The sequence below is a fragment of the Phaethon aethereus genome (assembly GCF_964289735.1).
Source record: "Phaethon aethereus genome assembly, chromosome: 1".
Taxonomy (NCBI): Eukaryota; Metazoa; Chordata; class Aves; order Phaethontiformes; family Phaethontidae; genus Phaethon; species Phaethon aethereus.
In genome coordinates, this window is record NC_138575.1 from 10,690,434 (window position 1) to 10,712,108 (window position 21,675).

The 21,675-nt window shown below is 37.7% G+C and overlaps 1 protein-coding gene across 1 annotated transcript in view; it reads left to right on the top strand.

Annotated features, from left to right (window-relative positions):
* The window catches only part of PCLO (piccolo presynaptic cytomatrix protein), a 395,249-nt gene that overhangs the window by 204,228 nt on the left and 169,346 nt on the right, over window positions 1-21,675 (top strand). The gene's annotated exons all lie outside the window — the stretch shown is intronic.

The window sequence follows — 21,675 nt, forward strand, 5'->3', positions numbered from 1 at the left end:
TAGAGTTTGGAAGTAGAGACTGAAATTCATCTATTCAACAGCAACAAAAAATTGTGAGCGCTTGTTGAGTTTAATAAAGAAATAGCTTTACATCAGTGCATCACAGGATCAAGTCAACACGCCAGTCACAGTCAACTTCGACGCTTGTACACATTGCATACGTGTAATCAAAGATTGTCTTACTTTTGCCTTTGGATGCAAAATGCCTGCTCAACTAAACTGAAACAAATTGCAAAAGATCTTGCACGTGAACTATCCCACACATATAACATCTACAGCTAAGCAGTGCATAAAGACTCAGCAGAAGTGTTTGTATTCGTGAAACTAATGCAAAGACACATCTGTCAACAGGCTGTCAGCGTCAGGGTAGAAACTGTACATTTAAGCTTCAACACTTAGAACAAATTCTATCAATCTGTTTATTAAGATAGGTAACAGAGACTTTTCTCAAATTTTTCATCTGATGTGAATTGCTGTAATTGTAAAACAAATATAATTTAAATCTGTATACTATAGTAAAAAATATAATGATTTCAAGCAAAATCCCAAAAGATTGTTTCTTTATTTAGGTAAGAATTATAGGGCTTAATCTATTACTGTAGTAAGAACAGAAGTGTTTTTATACTAATTTTAAAAGTGTGAATTTCCTTAAATGACATAAATTTAAAAGTAGTTAAAACAAAGCACACGAATCTGTGTTTTATCTTCTATGGTGTTCTGAAGTTTTCAACTTTAAAGCTGAAGGTTAGGACTTCAGTGATTTGGGCTGTCCTTTGCAGTGTCAGATGTGCTGTACATCTGGGCACTGAAGAGGGCAAACAGGGTAGTATCTCCCAGTAGAATTAAAAACTTCCAGATATCATATTGATGATGTTTTGCTTGTTTATTCAGGACTAAGCTGATCACCAGACTTGTATGACAGCAAGGAATGTTCTGCTTGGGTAATGAATAGAGGGACAGAGTCGGGATAATGACCTGACTTGGGGTTAGGTATTCCTGTTTATCTTCATCAGAAGCAGGGAGTAGGTTTTTTTCTTAGTGTCATGCCAGGATTTCAGGTAGCAGATTTCTGCTATTGTTGGAGCACAAGACATTGGTGTTTCCCTTGGTTTCTTGTTATCTGGGCCTAATTCCAGCTGAAGGAGCTTGGTACTTTGTTATAGCTCTTATAGTTATTGTAAAATATTCAAAAGTGTTTTGTGGTCTAGAGATACTTGGTCACATGGTTGTAACTGCAAAAGGCTTAAGTTAGTGACTTTAGTTTTCCACTTTATTCCCATGAATTGGTCCAGAAAAGGGGAATAACATTTTGTTTTCTGTAAAAGTTATATTTCAACATAAAGGAGCCATTACCTCTTGCAGAAACAGCTTCTATTTGGGTTTAAGTACAGACGGTGTTGAGTGAGGAACCGTCTTTGGTAGTATGATGTTAGAGTAACGTAGATTTGAAGCGCAAGGGTTTTTTTCCCTTGCTCCTAAGTGATGGTTGTGCTCATGGTTTAATGAAACTCTTCTTCGGGCACTGGTGACGACTGGTCCTTCCTTTTGGCCATGCATATACCAGTCTTAAAGAACAGTGCAAAAACCTGATTTGCACGTTTCATAAGGTTTACACGCAGTTTGTGAACTGCATATACATGGGCCTGCCCGGCAGCGTTGCCACAATTAGCAATAGGCCAGGTCACCAGGTCTGATGAGGCACACAGGTTCCTGCATCCCTGGAGTCCCCTGCCGCTACGTATGAGGCTGCTTCACTGCTTATGGGCAGGAGATCTTATTTTCAGATTGAATTCAGGCCAGGATTCCAGAGAAGGTGTAGATGTACCCACTGAGTTACTTCTGTGCATGAATATCAAGTCACACGCTTTGCGTGTTTCAAACCAGCTCACTGAAAACTGAGTTGAAAAGAGGAACTCTCTTATATCTGGAAAAAATTCTAGACCATCTTATCCCTGTGTAAACAGTAAATTAGGATTTACCTATCTTCTCCTTTAACTATGTGGTTTTAGCTAGGTTTAAGATTACTTTTTTCACTAATGGTCTGAATTATTTACAGCTGAGAGTCCTGTTAACTTTTCAAGCTACTGCTTCCTGTGCTGTGTTTGACATCCTTTGCAATAACATTTATGTGACTCAAATGAGGCATCTTTTTTTCCATCTGTCAGATCTTCAAAACAGAAAGACTACCCCACATTTGGCCAACATACCGTATAAACATTATTTTCCAAAGCACATTTAACTGGGCCACTCTGTCTTTCCTGATAATTTTAAATTAGTTGATTTCACACCTTCTCTATTCAACCAAGGGACATTTGTGTAATAGAAAATGATTATGGTATTCTCTCTTCTGCCTTTCAAAGGGGATGCTTAACAATCTTTTATAAAGCATGAGATTTATGACAGAGTTGACAAAGAGCCTAGGTTTTCTGTCATTTGGGCCTTTTCTCACCTGCTGTCAGCTTATCCATCTTCCCCTTAAGCCTACTCTCATATACACGTTAAAAAAACACCCCTGGCCAAAAATCCCATCCCTCACTCTTTTAGCTTCCATAAAAGACAAAGAATGAAGGTACATTAATATCTTTCCCCTCATTTCCAGCTGACTTGGTTATCTCAGTTATCCATTTTAGGAGTACTTTGAGTTTTGGGTGTAGCGAGATACCAATATCATGGTCCCTGCTTTAACGTAATAAATACAGTGTATAAATGTATACAGCAGAACGAAGCAGGCATGGAAGAATGAGGGGCACATAATAACCAGCAAGTTTTGGCCTCCTTCAGCTCTGTTGTGCCTCAGACTTTCATCTCCTATCACGCCATGGATTACTGTAGTTAGTCTGAATAAGTAGTAGGAGGAGAACATTTCTACTAGTGTAATCGCCTGACTGAACTCAAAAGAGAGTTTCTTTCACATGTTCTGCTGATAAGTTTGGATTCCTGCCTTTTATTCTGTCCATTCTTTTATGAGCAGCTATGACTGAAGCACAGGAAAATCATATTGTACTGAGCAAATGAAGGTACATTCTCCAAAGCGAGCAGAAGACCAGTGTCTATAAAATCTTTCCTAGCAAGGAAGCACTGGCTGTGCTATGTTAGCAAGGTGTTTGATACAGTAAAAACAGAACAGTAGGTAAAAGTAGCTGGTGGTAAAATCTCTGTGAGTATACTGTGTTGTTTTCCAAAGGGAGCCAGTCATTCATTTGAACTGGTTTTCCCTACTGGGATTTGAGCACATTTGAGGTACACTTAGGACAGAGCTTCCTATTTAGTTTTCTCCAGAAGGAGTCTAGTTTGTATGCATGAAAACCTCCCTGCAAACTGTAGCAGTGTGCACTAACTAGAGAAAACCAATTTGTTCTTGTCAAAGTAGTCCAAACTTCATCTCATTAAAAAATGCAAGCTTTATTTCCAACACTTTTTCCCATCATTTTATTGAAATATTCTTAAGTTTGTAAAATATTGTCTTAATCAGCCAAATGTGATTAAATGTTGCTTGGAAGTGAGCCAAGACTGGCAAAAACCCATGATAGCTCATATGTCCTATATGAAGATTACTAAATAAAAACCCAGAACCACAGTACATGCAAAACTTATGAACAGATGTAATTAAATACAACAAAACATTCGGAACAGTAAAAAGATGTTCTGTATACCTCTTCATTTTCCACTGTGTGAATGGTTACCTTTCCTCTGCATGTGAGGCTTCTAGGATGCTTCTTTAACAAAAAACAGTGCATTTAAAATTCTCCCTGGTTTTTGTTTTTGGGGTGAGTTTTTTTAGGAACAGTTCAGGGTATGCCAGTACTGAGCTATTTATTCTGTGCAATCAATTGCTTAGAATTTGAAGGGGTGCATCTCCGTTAAATTCTGATACCTGGGCATACTTTCCCTGGAGATTAAATTATTTTTAGCACATGAGCTACTAAAAATTTCAAAACTCTACATTCTCCCCTAAAGGAAAATATGAAAAGTATCTGCAGAGCTAGATATACCCCATATGATCACCCCAAAAAGTAAAAATTAAAAAAGAATGAAATTAAGGTAGCCAGTAATCTTTGGGCTGGATTGGATTGCTCCTGTATTAGTGAGCATTGGTCTTCTGAGTCAGTGGTTTCATATTAAAAATAATTCATTCAGATAAATAATTGTTTACAGTTATGAATTAAACTAGGTATAAGCATATGCTTTTAGATATTGATGCTGCAAATTCAAATTTCAGTATGAAATATTGGGGAAAATAGTACCTTCTACTGTACTGCTTTACTTTCTTACTCCAGCACAACATTATTTATTGAAAAAATAAAATTTTTGCAATTACTATTTTTTAATGGCAGTTTACCTTCCATCAGCCAGCTGGAAGTAGATATCTTAGGTTAAATTGGTCACTGTCAAATGGGAAGGCCATTTTAAGTGGATCAAACAAGGATTTGTCATAAGCTTAACTCTTTAATAATTCAATTGCAATTTAGACTATGGAGAAAGCACTCATATAGCATTTGCAGATCAATATAGGAAACACAATTACTTTGGAAAGCTCTTTGCAATTCAGAGCAATGTTCCAAAATCAAATTCAATAGTGATACAGACACTACAGGTATGAAAGAAAATAAAATACTCAGAAATATATCTGTTTAGGCAATAACAGTACTGAAAATGTTCAGGTGTAGTGGCAAAAGTTCAAACTTAATACGACTTAGAAATATGAAGTGCTTGCATGAAAGGCAGTGGTGGTCTTGGGAAATGCTGACAACTTGTGCACGTGTAAGATAGGTTTTGTAATTGCTGTACCCTACTCACTGGTCGGTGAGACTTCAGTTATATACTACATGCAGTTTAGGTCAGCACCCCTTAAGAGTTAGAGAGGCTGAAAAAATTCAAAGTTGAACAAAAGGGAAAGGATAAAATATTTAGACAACAAGACATTGGCTGAAAGGCTGAAGGATCTGGCTGTGTTGACCAAGAAAGAAGACCAAAGCTGGACAAATAACAGTCTTTCGCTCTGTTAAACATTATTGTAAATAGATCAGCTACTAACCACTCTTCATGTTCAGTGGAGGAAGGAAATGGATTATGTCAGTTTGTGGCCTGGGATATTTAGTAGATATGAACAAAAACATCATAACTGCAATAACACAGATTCCTTAGAATCGATATATATTAGTGAGACTGTGTTATATCTGAAGATTTGGAATAACATAAAGGTATAGATAGACTACATGACTTATTTCCCTTCCAAGCCAAGAACATCTTGAGCAGTATGAGTAATAACATTATCTTTAAAAATTAAATTCTAAAATGAAATAGAACTTTCTTTGGTGTTCATGGTTCTTCTTATACATCATTGCTGTCAGTTTGTATTGGTACAGCATTTGTCACAGACTGCTCAATTAAACTAACCATCTAGACCATATAGGGCTATTTCTATAATCTGAATGACCTCAGTGATACATTCTTCACTTAAAAGATAGGAAGCTGAGACAAAGAAAATAAATCCATAGTCAAATAGCCTAAATGCCACCTGTGTTGGTCCTTCTGTCCCTTAGCTGAAGTGGCATTTGTTCCCCATTCTACTTGCCTGTCTTTACATTTCTCTTCAGAAGCCTAGAGAGGTCTAGCATCTTCCATGACTGACACTAGGACATAGGCTACCTAGTTAACGTGCAAAAGATTGGAAAGGTCATGTTTAATATTCGATATTGGTGGTGTAAAATAACACCTGACCTGGTCACTGTAGATTCCTGTTATAGTCTGCAGTCAGAAATATTCCAAGGGAACGACAGTTCATCCACCTATTTTATATTTGTACTTCAAGATATGTTTAATCCCACCCGTTTCTCTATTGACTACAAAGAGATTCTAGATGACTGAGACTGCTTTTGTTCAGGTGAATCCCATGGTCTCTCAAACAGCCTGTCTTCTGAGTCTTGTGTTCTTTTTTCCTGCTTCTTCTCTCATTAAAACAGTGGATTATTTGCTCATGTACTAGCTTCCTTTTATCAGTTCTGCACAACAAGTTATGATTCAGTTAAAGTTAGGATTATAAATTGTTTTCTAGGTGCCAAAGCTCATTTAGAAAAAAAAAAAAATTATGTCCATTTAATTCATGAAATGCCATTAAAAAAAGTATTTCCTATAGTTTCCAGTTTCTCCCAGCATGCTTTTAAGGTGAACAGCTGCTGACAGATGGGCATCATAGTGCAGACAAACCTCTTATTTGGAGAACAAGGTTGGTTTTGTTGACACCAGTTCAGACTTTCAGAAGCTATCCTGTCAATAGTTGTCAAATCTGACCTGGAGAGACTGATACAGTTTTTCCTTTATGCTTATCTTCTCAGTTCAGTTTCTGCAAGTAATTTCCAGTTTTGCTACCGAGAAGGACTTGAGCACTGGTGAACTTTTTTAGGAACTCAAAAAAGTGATTTAGCTGCTGCAATGTTCAGCTCAGGGAATAGGATCCATAATGGTGTGGTAAGTGCTTACAGTCTCTGCATTTAGAACGAAGGTATGAGACAGGAATTAACAGTAGCCGGTTTGCTCAGTCCTGTGAAGCCTAAGTCAGCTATTTAGAAACTCCAAATACAGGGATGTCTGAAACGTTGTGGCAAGATATGGCTTAGACATCTCTGTGAAACTTCGATGCAGAGCCTGAAATTTCTCTCTTCGTATTCCTCCTCTCCCTCCATATGAGACTACAGAGGAAGCCTGCCTTTTGGCTCTCCTCCTCCAGAACTTGCATTTTGTACAGACTAAATTCAGGTCTTGGTTCAATTTCTGTTCATATTCTCCATCTGTCCATATCTTCTCTCTAATCTCCTTGCTAAACCCTACTTCTGTTTCCCAGCCAGTCCCTTTCTGACACCTTCTCTCATCCAGTCTAAGTGGTTTCTGTCAAAATACAGCTTTTATTATCTCACCTTACTCCCTTGGCCAGCTGTTTGCTAATGCTGAATCCAGCTCAAGCACCAAGTGTGCCGGTGCTCTTACACTGCCTGGCAAACCTTTTCCCTGGCATAGGATCATAAATGCCAAACAGGCTAAATGGGCTAGCCGTTAACTAAAAGGCAGGGTTTGTAATTAAATAACTATTATGGGGAAAGGCCTGAAGGAGGACTGAATGCTGGGGATTTCCTCAGTGTATGTGAGAGAAGAAGTTTAATGGTCCTGGTTTCTCTAAATCTGGGTGCTTGATTTTTAGACTGTCAGCAGTTGCCGGAGATGAAAAGATAGTCAGGAAGGATGATGGACAGGGTGAATCAGGAGAGTTATCCACTTAAAATTTAAGCCTAATACGAAGAAGATTAATTTGAGACTCAGTGTTTATTTTCAACTGCTGTACAGCATTAATAAAACACAGTGACATAAGCCTCAGGAAATCATAAGTTAGCTTGGAAGTAATATTTACTTCATAAGCTTATGGAGCATATTTTCTGTAACCTCTTTCATAGTTGTGTTTTTGCGCTATATATATGACATAAGAGGGTAACAGTGAAATAAAATTATGCATCTTGTCTGAGTTAAACTGGGAACTAATGACTGTCTTTTTCAGGAATTTTAATGTCTGGGTTAATCACATCATATTAATACTCCTTTTATGATACCTAAATCATAAGCCGCAGCAGAAATATCAGGGCCTTCTAGGAATAATGGAAAGGAATCAGTGAGTTTGTCTTTTCCTCATTTGATCAGTGATGTAGTAGTATAGTTTTATAGTAATGCCTCCAGATATTTCTTTAGGCAGTAAAAGTCAATCTTTTGACAGCAGTAGTGTAGGCTGCTCCAAGGCCTTATGTTCTTAGAGCCTGTTTGAACATTGCTTGTCTCACAGAATTGTAACCCAGGCAGAGGAATCCATTTTTATCTCTTATTTTTCTGTTTCTTCATCATTTGACCAAAGAGCTCACCAAAGAAAGCAAAGAACATAACATTTTTGGGGTTTTTACATGTATAAATAAAATATATGTAAAAAAGCAAATGGCTTTTCTGGACAGTATTTTGCAAACGTGATTAACAGTATTTTTCATCTCAGCAACACTGCAGTTATGGAACATTCTTGCCTACATTAAAGGTTTTATTTAATAAAAATAAATACTGCAGTCCCTACTATTTCACACATTCCACAGCATCTTGGCAGTAAATCCATCAGGATATTGGTGCCTGTATTATGTTTTGCAAACATTAACCCGCTAAACTCCTCAGCCATCACAGTGACTGAGAAAAGCATCACCAACAAAATAGATTGGGAAGGCTGTGTGGAGGTCGTGTACTCCCACCTCCACCTTGAATTGGGGCTAATTTTGAAGTTAGATCAGAGGACTAGTGGATGAGGGAAAGGCTGTGGATGTTGTCTACCTGGACTTTAGTAAAGCCTTTGACAGCGTCTCCCACAGCATTCTCCTGGAGAAACTGGCAGCTCGTGGCTTAGACAGGTTTACTCTTCGCTGGGTGAGGAACTGGCTGGATGGCCGAGCTCAGAGTTGTGGTGAACGGCGTTAAATCCGGTTGGCGGCCGGTCACAAGTGGTGTTCCCCAGGGTGGTCAGGCATTGGAACAGGCTGCCCAGGGAGGTGGTGGAGTCGCCATCTCTGGAAGTCTTCAAAAAACGTGTGAATGTGGCACTTCAAGACATGGTTTAGGGAACATGGTGGTGCTGGATTAATGTTTGGACTTGATGATCTTGAAGGTCCTTTCCAACCTAGTGATTCTGTGATTCTGTGACTAGATGGCTTGTCCAATTGAAATTTGAAATTCTCCAAGGATGGAGATTTCAGTGTCCCTCTGGGCATCCTCTTCTGCGACTTCAGTGCTCTCATGGTGAAGAGTGTTTAATTTCCCTTGTGCAGCTTGTGCCTTTTGTCCTTCACTGTGCATCTCAGAAGAGTCTGAGTCTGTCTTTTCAGTAGTGCTGCATTTGAGACTTGAAGACAGCAATTAGCTGTTTGGGGTTTTTTCCAAGCTGAAGAAACTCAGGTCCCTTAGCCTATCTTCATAGAACAGACATTCTCCTCAAGCCCTGACCATCTTACTGGACCTACAATGGGCTCTCTAGCCAAGATTTTTAATGCTTTGGGTGCATGGATATAAAAGTATGGGAAGAGTATGGGAACCTCCCCTACCTGAGTCCTGCTCTTTTAGTTAGCGTTGTTCTCATTAGCTCAAGTGCAGTGACACTTGAACTACTGTGCTGCTGCACTTCAGAAGCAAATTATGTTCCTTCAAGCACTTCCTGTGCAGCCTTATAAAGAAATAAACAGTACAGTTCAGGAAACACTAGCCTATGCCCCCCATTAAGCTCTCAAACCCAGTAATTAGGTTAATTTGGCACATTACTGGATTTTTTTTTTTTTCCATTAGAACCTCCTCCTTTTTTTCTAGGGTTTGTTTGTGTTTTTTTTTTAATACACTGAAGTTTTGAGAAATCATCCTTTCGTAATAAAAACTAGTATCTGTTTATAGGTATGTAATGCATAGGTCATATGTAAATTCTGAGATACTAACACCTCAATGTCTGTCATCATTATAGAGAGAAAATCTTTCATTTCCATGTTATAGATAACTAGACTTGGGAAAAAGATCCCCAAAATCCAGTGACAGTATTCTGTAAAACATCTTTATGAGGGATTGCCTTCAAAAATATGACTTAAAAATATTTCCATGTTTTATACAAATATAATGAGCTACAATTGAAAGAGAAGTGATGAAGCACTGCCAAAACACTTCTAAGTTACAGCAGCATCCCAAATTCAAGTTGTCACTTTTTATAAACACTAGTGCCTTTTCATTTTGTAATTTCTTTGAATATGATTTTTGTAATCTTAATGTTGTAATTTTTTCCTATTTTTTGGAAGATTTTTTTTTAGTAATTTTTAAGCAAATGTCTTTATTAAAGTAGCTCTAAATTTTCTTACAGAACGGTGACTCTGGAACTAGAATGGTTCTGACTCCGATTTCTACTTTGTTTTACAAATTCTTCAAAGATTCTTGAAATGTATGACTGTTGGTCTTGAAGAAATACTAATATTTTCCATTACTACTCAGTAACAAATGCTTATAGTACGTTTAAGCAAATAATTTCATGTGCGGATGTAGATCTGTCTTTCAAATCTTTTGGAATAGAAAAGTTTGTTCATAGTCCATAAACATCATATCCAAGTTACAGGGGAGCAATGTATGTTAGAAGAGTTCATACATTATATTAATTTAATTTTGTAATAATAAATATGTCATACTATACCTGCATTTTAAGGCAGATAAAATTTAAGATAAATTACTAAGGTATAACAAAAGAAAAAAAGTAAAATAATTAAATTGATCATAGTTTTTTCTGTCTTCTCTTAGTAGCTTTTTGTGTGGTTAAGGTAGAAGGATAAGGTAGAAAATTAATGGAGAAGAAAATGATCACCTCATTTCTGTTTCTGTTTCTTACTACTTCCCCGGTTATTTCATCCAGTTCACACTGGGTATACACATTCCTGTTTTGTTCAGCCTGCGTAACCTCTCCATCCATTCTTCAAACTTTTGTTAGTCCTTCCTCTTCCGCCCATTCTTTCTTCCTATCATTTACTAATTTTGTTCTTTTCTTTTTATTTTTCTTCATGTCACTTCTCTTCTGTATTTTCACCATTTAAAGCATGTTTGCAGGCTTCATGCATCGTTTACCTCATTAACATTCACACGAGTTTCTGGCAGTGCTACGTCAGCCAAATTGCCACCTTTACCACCAGTGATAGGTTTTCAGAAAAGGGGCAGAGAGAACTGCCATCGAATGGGTCAAGCTCAGAAAGAAACTTCAGAAGATGATACTTTAAAATTAAATGTAGGAAAAGGACAAGAGGCATGGGTCCCGGAGAGCAGATAAGTGTCCAGCTCACGATAAAACTCAAGTAGCATTGTGTAAAGAAATCTAAACTGGCTCTAAAGAAGTTACTTGAAGAACACAAGTCTTATATTAAAGTTGCACTTCCTGCAAGATAATGCACACTACCCATTCCTTAACAGTGCTAGACTTACTCCCCCATTAATCTGCATACTGGTTTCAGCAGCAAAATTGTGTCTGCTGCTGCTTACCAGCTTATTCTGGTGTACAGGCACAACCAAGGATGCGGAAAGAGAAATGTGGAGTAGTAGGAGACAGGGAAATAATTTAAATGTGAATTGCCTCTGAACCCCTTGTGATCTGTTTTAACAGCTTAAATTCAGAACTGAGTTATTTCCACTGACTTTTAAAGCCATACGGGCTTGTGCTTATATTCCGGGGACTGTTGTAGAAGACATTAACTAGATAACCCATATAAAACTCTCTGAAGTTAATAGTACACTCTGTTAATTCAGTGAGCCGTGGATCATGCCTTGAGGAAATTAGAATGAACTTTTTCTCTGAACTTATCGTTCCACTATTTCCAATGTGGGGAGACCTTTTTGCACTTTCTTTAAAAGACAACTTCTCAATTCTGATTTTATAAAAATTGAACCCCCAAATAGATGGGATGTGGGGAACAGGGAGAGAGGCTGTTCCATTTAAATGACTGAAACAGTTAGTGCTACTGGAAATGTTCTAGTAGAAAATTTCCTTTAAATGTGAAATTTATATTCGAGAAGTTCAAGTTTGCAGACGAAAAAAGAGTTTTGTATAGTAGGGGAAAAAAAATAAAGTGATAGTTTGCCAGCTGCCTATGGAGAGAAAATAAAATTGAGGCCCTGGCAGCTGGCAAACTGAAAAATTATACAGTGATTCTCCTGAAACACATTTTTTTCCTATCCAGATTAAAAAAAAAGCAACACAAAAACACAGGCATGGGTTGTTTTTTCCTCTACTTCTTATCCTACTGGAAATATTTTCAGGAAAAAAAAAAGTTTTTATTAATGGAAAAGAATTTCCAATTGTCTGACTCGTTCTAGAAGTATTGACAATACAGTCAATAAAGTAAATGGTGGGAAGTGACAGGCGATGATAATCAGTTCCATTTGCTTCAAAGCCCAGAAGGGGTTCGATACATAGAATAGCTCTGAATGTGTGTATCGAACTGGGGATATTAATAGAATAGCTGAGACTGTAGAGTCTCATTTTGCATCACATTTGTGATTCTGTTTTTATCAGGCTCTAGTAACTTACTTTGATGAGTATCTTACCTATGTTGATACATCATGTTCCACGGACACTGGAATGAGCAACCAGTTAAGAAACAAGGTGGAACAATAAAGTTGTCCTGCTCACAAAGCATAAAAATTTGAAGTAAAGTATGTTTTAGCTTCACTATACTAAACAGGTGGTAATTATGCAATGGGGAAAAACATGTAAATCTTTTAAAATACCAGTGTATTTCTGATCCTCTATCTGAAAATCAGTCATCACTTGTGAGTTTTCCGCTGAAAGTTATAGTATTACTAATAATTTAATATTAACTCCAAAACTTTTTTTAAAGTAATGTTTTGGAAATATTTATCCCTGCAGTTCAAAATATTCAGAGTTTGAATGTGGTTTGGAAATCTAGTGGCGAACTCAGAAAGAGCAAATTGAAATCAATGCTTTATAGTTTCTCCTGAGCTGGTCATATACCAAGAATAGACTGAAGACCTGAAGTTGAAGGTTTTCAGGTTTGTTCTTTTTTATGTGCCATTCAACAATTGGAACATAGTTTCATGAGGACAGGATCTGCAACACAATTTCAGATCAAAATCCATCTAATTCAGCCTTTTCTCCATGACAGTGACCAATTCATAGATTTTTCAGCAAAAGATGAGATAGTCAACTTCTGAGGTTAGGTGTTAGCCTCTGTCATAGAACTTTGCTTACCCCGGGAAAGATAACATAATACTTCTTTAAAATGTTTACTTAATGCTAACTATTGAACACATTTTCTTTATCCATAAACATGTTCCTTTTTTTGATCTGAAGACAGAATGGAAAATAAATACACATACTTAGAAAATATTCAGTGCTTTAAGGGAAGTGTTGGGACAGAGTACTGTTTTTTTCTGAAACTGTTCTTCCACTTCGTATAGGAAGTCTGCAGCAGACATTTTCTCATGTTGTGTTTTGCTGAGGCATCAGGCATAGTGGTTTCTGAATAACTAGATGGTTCCAAATCTCTTGGATCACTGGCTGCTTACCGTTCCTGGGGTGAGCTAGAGAATTATACACAAAAACCCACACACTTTTTAGATATAACCACATGATTTTTCACAAGACATACAGTATATTCCTCATGTATATGACCCATATATATAGTGCAGTGCTTTTCCACTTTTCTTCCATAACCACTGCATAGGAAGACTATGTGCTGTTGGGGCTTCATGACATGAGCGTAGGTGTTAAGGAAGTTTCTCTTGAGTGGAACAGGCTGATGTTATGCTCTGACCCAGATCTATAAGCATGTTAGAAAGTAACAGTATCACCTTTTCTCTCTTCTTCAGAATCTTCTTTTTAAGTCTTACAAAAAGCTCAAGGTTTGCTTTTTGGAGGAGACGCTTGTGCTAGTGGATTTCTCCTGACTTGGTCCTGAGTTTTAATTGTTCTAAATTTTGTTCTAAAATTTGAAAAAAGCATTGTTCTGATGTTACTAGGAGCTAAAATATATTGGATATGTATTCCATTTTCTAATTCTTTGTCATCTTATGTCTCTGGAATTATTATTATATTACATCATTTTAGTTCTATTACATGAATATAAAATTCATAAAACGCTAAATGAAGGAATCTATACTGTGGCTGAAAGCAGTGTAGATTAAAAATGTTGGCTATGGTCAGATACAAATTCATTTAACGTTTTCCAGAAAGAGAGCAGAGCAGATAAAAATGTTTCATCATGACTTCAGTACTTAGTGTTTATGTGTAAATTGATGTTCAAACAACACGATAAGGAATTTCACAGTAATACACAGAGCTCATAGATAATGCATGCTGAGGTAAATGCCATCAATGATTCATCAGTCAAAATAATCTTCATCACTATTCAGCCAGCCTGGCTCCTGTCTGCTATATGTACAGCAATCTGCTAGAATGATTACCGTGCCTTCAGATACTAGAAGAGAGATCTGAGAATTAAAGGATTTCACGTTTCCTGCTGAAATACGAACAACTTGTTCTCTAAGTGCTATAAGTTCTGTAATACTTATAGAAAGGTTCTTTTCTTTTGTTTATGGACTTAACCAAGATCTATGAACATAAATACTGTCATCTGAAAATGAAGTAAAAACTGTTTAGGTTCCTAACTTGATGACTTCGAAATTAAATAACAGGAATCTTCATCAAGGAAAATGAAATGATCTCTACCTTGATCTGTCCAAGGCTCTAAAATCAGTGCATGACTGATGATAAACAATAACCTTTTGTCAGTCTTAGCTCAGAGGCAAATAAATTAATGTCTAATAAGCCTGAGACGCTTTAAGCATTAACTTTGATGCAGGGTTAAAAATAATTCAGCTAAAGTTGCCTTACATAAATACCAAAAGTATTCATGATTTGCAAAATATGAAATAAAAATAATTTTATTAAGTTTGTAATTTAGATCTAGGTGCTCTGAAAAGCTAATAATCTTAGGACTTGCACAAAACCAGATTTCTCTTGAAATGAGAAAAATTGAAACAACTACTCTGCACCATAGATTTTATATAAGTGAACTAATGACCAAAACTGTGCTTCTACACCAAACACTGTCTAACATCCAAGTATTTAGTGTTTCAAGTAGGCATTCCTTACCCCTACAGTACTATTAAACATAGCATTACCGCCTCTTACTGAATGGTGACTTTCAGAAATCAGCTGCTTAAAGTCTGTGCTTCTTGTCTTTCCATCCTTTGACTTGCTGTTTTAGAAAAGCCAAAGCCTCTTTCCAGGGTGGTTCTCACCTTGGGGATATCGGGGTGCATGCCCATCTGAATTTTACAAACCTAGCTAAAGTTCTTTCTTAATTGTGAGATGCGGTGGTATCCCTGTGCAGTGAAGGTTTAGAAGAACCTTTTTCATGCTGAGCCATTTTTTTGCATTTTCCAGCTAAATATTAACTAATAGTTGTTCTTGTCTTTATCCTGATACTGTAAAGCCTTCACTGTTCTTGTTTTGTGCTATACTGTTTTCTTAAACCTTTGTTGTGCTGGAGATGTGTATTACAACATTTTCTTCTGACATCCTCACCAGCTAAAAATCATTAGTCACTTCTGCCGTTTTCAGTCTTTAGGGAGCACATCTTTGACAAATCACACTTGCACCCAACAGTTCTGCTTTCATCCCATAAATACTGCTATTTCTTGTATGTGAGAAGATGTATCCATATACTATGCCTTCGGCTGCTATAGACCACAGTGAACATCAGACTATTTGAGACTTCAGAGCAGTCATTTAACTTCCCATGAATACATCTGAACCCAAACAACACTGAATGACATTTCTGTAAAGCCTGATATTTTATGAAGTTAAAGTGTCACTAGTATATTCAGTAGCCGTTCAGTCTGCGTGCTCTGGACTAGTTTTTCAGCCCTTACTCTTCCACTGGTCTAGAATGTGCATTTGAATGGTTACGTACGTTTCGGGGTTGCATTCATTTTCTTTTCTTTGTAATGTCTGGGTTTACTCTGTAAGATCAACTTCAGATTCACTAGTGTCAGTAGAAAGTTTAAAACAGTGAGAACACCACATAAAAACAACATAGAAGAGAACCAACCCAAATGTGTATTCATCTTGTAAACATCTTTTACTGTTAATTTCCTGTATTTCTATAGTAAAACTCACTGTGCACTGCAAGTTTAGGGTAATAGGTATAGTCCATATGCATATGATCAAGTAGAGCTACCTTTTATTTAGATTTATTTTGACCTATGGCAGTGGTGGACAAAGGACAGTTTAGAACAATAATAGGGCTCTTAAAATGAGGGGAAAAAAGAACCTTTTTCCTTTTGTATCTGCAGTGAAAGTATATCCTGCATTCCAGGTCAGCCACAATTTTATGTGGTGTCTTGAAACATTGCAGTTGGTTTAAGTTCTGTTTCTTCTATTTTTTTGGTACAAATATAGGTTTAGAAACTGTGACTGGCACATCTTTCACACTAACTTCTGTTTTTCTGCTGCCTTTTCTTTATTTTTAACTTCATTAGTGTTTAAAAGTAAGCTTGCCAAATTTCTATCTTCCTGTCCTGCTTGTCACAGTAAGCAGAAATGGGAAGAGGAAGGTCATGATTCTAAAATAGTAAAATTGCTGTTAAAATAGTAGGAAGAAAATTCATTAAAGGTTACTTCGTTCTTCTTCCCCAACCCTACACAGTTGGAATAAATATCACATTGGATGCAAGGCTGTTATCTGAATTTATTCAGGAATGGAACACTTCCTTTTCTGAAAGAAAAAGGAATGAATCTAGATTTCAGTGTTAGTCATATAAACCATATTTAATAATTGCTAAAACAATGAGGTATAAAAATTATACCCATTTATACTTAAAAAGAAAAGATGGATTTTCTTCTAAAAATCAGGACTTTCTCCCGGTTTTATTTACAGTTGAGCTAATCAGGACTGAGTTGAGTGCCTTGACTGGATTTCTTTGGTGAAGAGCTGGTGCTGATCTCCAGTCTGGTTTTAAATACTCTCAGATGATGTGACATTTTCCACTTCTCCTTCCCAGCTCCATGGATTAAATCTAGTGTATTATCAACAGACTGTAGAATACATATACAAGAAAAACAGGAGAAAAAGTGAACTTTGACAAAATGGTTTCATACCTTTTAAAAGACTTTTTTTTGTTTGGAAAAAAAAAAAGAGGTATAAATGTAAACAGATAATATAGTGAAAGCTGGTTTTCTTCCATGAAACGATGTTCTGTTTTGTACCAGTCTAGCAAATTTCTGTACATGTTTATTCAAGTATTAATGCCTTCTTTGAAAAGTTGGCTTTTTGAAGGTTTGGTGTGGGGTTGGGGTGAGAAAAGAGGTTAATTTGGTTTTGTTGAACTTGTGTCACTTGGAAATGGGTTTATATCAGTCTGGAAATGCCATTCTTACATGAGAATAAGAATAGGAATATGGGGTTTTGTGTGGTCTGGCTAGTGCACTTTCTCGCTGCAGAGAAAGTGTAATGGAAAATCTGGACATACTGTGAGTGGTTTTCACACTTTGTAAGTTTAGCCATCTGTGGCAGACGCTCTATTCTGTGTGTTTGTTGTCAGGTTCAGTTACATTCCTTTAAAAAGGGAGAGGATTGGGTTGGCTGGAAGCTTCTGGAGCACGAGAGAGAGAGAGGTTGCTCCTGTCCTGCGAGCAACTGAGCATATTTTAGGGGGAGTTCTCATGCTTCAGGAAAGGAGGAGTAGTGGGACAGGGGAAACAAAAAAGCTTCAGGCAGAAGTTCAGGGACATACTGAGAAACTGAAGAGAGAGGGGAATAGACTCACAACCTGAGCTGATGGAGAAAACAACTTGTCCAACCGAGGCAGAGGAGATTACTTAGAATCTGCTGCAGACCAGAAAGCTGATGAGCTATTGGAATGGAGTGAAGCCTGGAAGCCGGGCATCAGCCACCAAGGAGAGTTTCACAAACCTTTTCATTCTTTTCTGCCTTTTGTTTCTATTCTATTCTAACAGTGTGTAATGCTGGGATTTTGACAACTGTGTAGCCACCGTGAAGGACTGTTGGTCCTTACAGAACTTGAAAAGCCTTAGAGGGCTATACATGGTACCAAAGCAGAGTAAGGAGTATGTTTTTCTACGATAAAATATGTTGCACTGGTAAATTTTAAGGCACTCCTGGAAAGAGGGAGAAGGAAGTTTCCTGCAGGCTGTTCTGCAGGTGCACAGCAGTATGGTTGAAGTTAGGGCTGAGCAGCAGTGACAAAGAGAAGGCTTAGCTGTGATGCTTATAGAAATGCCTGAATTAAGTAGTTAGGCACTTGGTGAGTTTGTCTAATCCATGCCTTACAGCAGGAGTTACATGGCCACTGTTCCCCAGCATGAACCACATTTCAGAGAAAGTGATTAATCAGGGCTCTGCTCACTGTGCCACCTTTAATCTTAGACCAGGGAAGCAAAGCATCATGAGCACAGAATAAAATAAATACCGCCTGAACAATCAAACTGAGCCAAACCCAGGGCCTTTGATTGCTGAGGAAAGGTGTCATTTCTGAAGAACTGCAGAGGTGGTGAGATTCCTGCACAGAGGAAAGGATTAAAACTCTGCTACAAAAACAGATCACATGTGAGGAGCCAAAAGCCGGAATTCAAAATGCTGCAGTTGTTAGGAGTAGGACTGACCTCCTCTGTCTTGAGACATTTACAGGTGACATCTATGGTACATGCCACTGTTTCTGCAGCCGGTAAGAGAAACAGGTGTGATTATGGAGTGAGATGAAGAAAAATTGCAGTTTCTTTCAGTTCAGTAGTCTGGAGGACTAGCTCAGATTAGCTCTGTACTTTATGTCTGCTCTTGGGCAGATGAATCCTCACTCTTGCGAATAAACAAGGGCTGTGGCACAGCATGTGGAGTCTCGTCAGCTACCGTTGTTTGGAGGAAGGCAGTAGTGAAGGGGAGGCAGAAAGAGCCAAGATTTTCTCACACCTTTTTGGTTTGTTTGTTTGTTTTATTCCTGTAAAACAAGATTAGTATTTCCTTTCTTTCAGAGATAGAGGGGGTTTGGGTTTGTGGGTTTTTGGGGTTTTTTTTTTTTAATTGTAGCTGAAACTTTGCAAAGTAGTCTGATATCAGTTGAAAACAGATGGTGTTAATTCAGCATATGCATATCCTACTGATAAGTATAAACTGTTCTGAATTTTTCTCACCACTATTTGCTGGCCAGGATTCTCAGATTGCAAAGGAAGAGAATTTAAAGTATGTTCCCATTGACTGGGAAAAGACTCTCTATAATCCAATATTTTTTTTTCCATAGATGAGGTCTGAGTTTCAAATAAAATTTATTATTCTGACTGAAAGGAATGGCATATAATGATTTGTGTGTTACATGATGAGAAACAGTGTATCATTAATTACTATGAGTGAATGAGCCCATGCTAAGGATGTTGCATTATGTGCAAAGAGATTTATTCCAAGGGGTTCATCATTCCAAGATGAAGATGACTGATGTCTTTTTCTGCTGCCACAAATAGCTTCATTATCAGCTAATCCTGAAGTTAACAACTAATACATTGGGACAATATCCTTTAATATAACTGTTTTGTATTACCAATGGCAGAATCACGTCAGCTCTGTATCAGAACATATTACTGAGGTACAGTTCACAGAACCACAGAATCATTGAATAGTTTCAGTTGGAAAGAACCTTTAAAGGTCATCTAGTCCAAACCCCCTGCAGTGAGCAGGGACATCTTCAACCAGAGCAGGTTGCTCAGAGCCCCGTCCAACCTGACCTGGAATGTTTCCAGGGATGGGGCATCTACCACCTCTCTGGGAAACCTGGGCCAGGGTTTCACCACCCTCATTGTCAAAAATGTCTTCCTTATATCTAGTCTAAATCTGCCCTTTTTTAGATTAAAACCATTACCCCTTGTCCTGTTGCAACAGGCACTGCTAAAAATTCTGTCCCCATCTTTCTTCTAAGCCTCTTTGAAGTACTGGAAGGCTGCAATAAGGTCTCCCTGGAGCCTTCCCTTCTCCAGGCTGAACAACACCAACTCTCTCAGCCTCTCTTCATAGGAGAGATGTTCCATCCCTCTGAGCATTTTTGTGGCCCTCCTCTGGACCCACTCCAACAGATCCATGTCTTTCCTGTGGTGAGGGCTCCAGAGCTGGACGCAGGACTCCAGGTGAGGTCTCACTAGAGCGGAGCAGAGGGGCAGAATCATCTCCCTCAACCTGCTGGCCACGTGGCTTTGGATGCAGCCCAGGACACGGTTGGCCTTCTGGGCTGTGAGGGCACATTGCTGGCTCATGTCCAGCTTTTCATCCACCAGTACCCCCAAGTCCTTCTCTGCAGGGCTGCTCTTAATCCCTTCATCCCCCAGCCTGTATTGATACTGAGGGTTGCCCTGACCCAGGTGCAGGACCCTGCACTTGGCCTTGTTCAACCTCATGAGGTTCACACGGGCCCATTCCTTGAGCTTGTCCAGGTCCCTCTGGATGGCATCCCATCCCTCAACTGTGTCAACCCCACCACGTAGCTTGGTGTCATCTGCAAAGTTGCTGAGGGTGCACTTGATCCCACTGTCTGTGTCATTGATGAGGATATTAAATGGTACTAGTCCCAATACGGACCCCTGGGGGACATCACTGTGCTGGACACAGAGCACATCATGTGCAAACAATATGTGTATCCTAACCAACCACAGGCATGAAACGGTCCATCTGCTTCACAGAACTTTTGATAAATTTCCTCAGGATAGGCTGAGAAGTTCTGAGTATCTACGTGTCTGCATTTATGTAAAAAGCCTCTTAGATTGTCAGTGAAACAATAGGGGGAAAAAAAGAAGTGGTAATTGATTAAGAAACACTAGAAACTCTATGTTATAGTGTAGTATATTATGTTATAGGATAGTACATAGCCAGCATGAATCTACAAACTTTGTCTTAATCTTGTTAAGCACCTACCTCATAGCGATTCTAGCTTTGCCATTATTGTTTCTCCAAATAGCGAATCCTCCTCTTGTCTAACTTGCTGTTATGCAGTACATAGGGTTCCATATATCTTATCCACTGTTTTTTCATTTATTTCATAATCTTTTCGGTTGTCAAAGCAGAAAATGCTTCAGAAACTTCATCTTCAGAAATTTTCATGAGTCATAAGGAGGATAGCATCTAGATAAATCTATTCATTTGGATTCTTTTTTCTTTTATACAGAAATTGGACTATCTTCTTAAAATTGACAAGTAATTTAGACACTAGGAAAGATTTTAATTCACAGACAAATGTATTTATTCTGAATTCTTTATCAGATTCAGGTTTCAGTCCTGGACTAGGGCTATAGTACTATAGTACTCAGTGTACTAACGAGCTGGTACTGAAAACATGATATTGTAGCAGTGGGAGAATAGTATTTTCTTTCTGTGAAGTCCCTTGATAACTTTTAATGTACTGATCTATAATAAAATACTTAAGAATATTTAACATATTTTAGTGCAAAACATATAAAGACAAACATTTAGTAAACATCAGTAGATGTTGCCTACATAGCAGCTATATATTTCCTCCAGTGTTTTCAAGCTATTTATAGCAAAGTATGAAATCTGTATTTGTCATTTGGAGAAGAAATTCTGATCATGTTCTTCTGTTCTAAGGACAGGGTTTTTCCCTTCTCCTCTCCTTTTCCCCTTTCTCTTCCTTTTCCCTATTTTTCCCTTTTTTTTTTCTTTTTCAGACATTGAATAGTAGGAAAAATATTGAGTCCATTTGGCACGGAGATTTCAGTGCAGAAGCGGTGTTCAGCTCTGACAATTTGACTCTCTGTTAGCGTGACAGATGCCCATTGTCTGAATCAATATGCCAGAGATTTTTTCCCAATTGTAAAGTAACTGAGATACATGTAATTCTATATAAATTTAATATAATTAGACAGTGAATCTATTCTATAATCTCATATCCCAGGAACATGTTGCAAAGATAAGTAATATGATTATAAAGATAAATAGCAAAGAATAGCAGAGGCAAAAAGAAAATAAGAATAAAAATGAAAATAATTATTTTCAGGTGAGTTTTGAAGATAATGTTAACTGTATGAGGTAGCCAGAAATGTTTCCCTTTTGTCTAAGG